Source organism: Tupaia chinensis, unplaced genomic scaffold, assembly GCF_000334495.1.
Source record: "Tupaia chinensis unplaced genomic scaffold, TupChi_1.0 Scaffold000298_1, whole genome shotgun sequence".
NCBI lineage: Eukaryota > Metazoa > Chordata > Mammalia > Scandentia > Tupaiidae > Tupaia > Tupaia belangeri.
The window spans coordinates 2,825,600-2,827,135 of record NW_006159787.1 but is presented as its reverse complement, the minus strand read 5'-3'; the positions used below and the strand labels follow the sequence as shown (position 1 = coordinate 2,827,135).

At 35.9% G+C, this 1,536-nt stretch overlaps 1 pseudogene; it reads left to right on the top strand.

The window, feature by feature from the left end:
• The first annotated feature begins 800 nt into the window (after window positions 1–800).
• Window positions 801–1,114, top strand: LOC102482085 (cytochrome c oxidase subunit 7B, mitochondrial pseudogene; annotated as a pseudogene).
• The last annotated feature ends 422 nt before the right edge of the window (window positions 1,115–1,536 follow it).

The following is a 1,536-nucleotide window of genomic DNA, read 5'->3' as shown; positions in this document are numbered from 1 at the left end:
GTGGTATCTTCTATCTTTTGTTTACACTCATACATTGCAACATTAATCAGATCACCTGTGCCTCATGAGGTAAAACAATTAAGGAGCTGCACATTGCAGTGTGGGAGTAGTTGGGAGCCAGCTTGAATCAAATAAATAATAATAAATATTCAAAGTAGGTTGAAATATTGGATTTTCTGGTCTTAACTGAAATATCACTCACTACTTGAACAGACAGCTTTAAAATATCAATGCAAAGATATTTGAAGTTGTACATAATAATGAGGCTACAGAAAATGACATAGTAGAACATTTTCTGAATCTAATTGGACCTCTTCTTGGCACTTCATAAGATGAAAACAATAAAGAGATCAGGATGAAGTTTTTGTTTATTTATTTGGTTTTGATTATCAAGAAGGATAATGGAAAATGGATTTTTGTTCATTAACATCAACACTATATCTCGATCAATGTGTCTAGTCCGTCCTTTATTTGCAAATAATAATATAAAACCACTGTGATTACACAGAATTTAAAAATATGGCCATTTTATCTTTATCTCAATCCTTTTCATTTTATTTTTGTACAGAAATTGCGGTGTCCATCCTTTGTCATATAATCTCTTGGGAAATTTACTCAATTATTTTGTAATGGAAGCATATTAGGTAAAAATAAATAAAAGATTTATTTCCCACTGATTAATGGCACAAGTAAATAGTAAACATCAATAGAAGTCAAAGATACAAATAGACTTGTGGGTCAGGAACAAAAATACAGTCTGGTGTCATGGAATTCAAAATCACAGTGACTTAAGAGGAAACATGGTACTCTTTGCAAGAGTACCTGAATCAAATTTGCAAGAAACTAGCAGCTATAGTTGCCACGGTGCTATCTTCTGCTTGGCCAAAAACGCACAGTTTTCTCCAAGTTCAAAGCATTCAGTCAACAATGGCAAGACCGAACCACCAGAAAGAGACCCCTGATTTTCACAGCAAGTATAGTAATGCTGTATTAGCTAGTGGAACCATTTTCTGTGTTGCCGTATGGACATGTACAGCAACACAAATTGGAATAGAATGGAACCTGTCCCCTGTTGGCAGAGTCACCCCAAAGGAATGGAGAGATCTGTAATCACCTCAGCTCATAACTGCTGCAGTTACTAGTAATGAGAGCCTATTATGTGAGAGAGACTGGCCTGGTCCCTGAGAATAAAACAGGGACAAAACTTAGGTTCCTGCTATCATGTTGCTGAACATTCTTGTGTGAGGAAAGGACAAGGAAACCAAATAAATAATAAAAAAAAAATATTAAATTAACAAGTATGCCAAATGGTTAAGAGTGCTGTAGAGAAAAATATAGCAGAAAAAAGGGCTAGAATTGTGTGTGTGTGTGTGCGTGTGTGTGTGTGTGTGTGTAGAGAGAGAGGAAGGCTGTGTTTTAAATGGTGTGTAGGGGAAGGGCCCACTGAGTGGGTTCTCACAGTTGAATCCTTTCTGTTTAATTCAATAAGGGCAAAAGGACACTTAAAAAAAAAATTGCCAAGGGCAAAGCATGCAT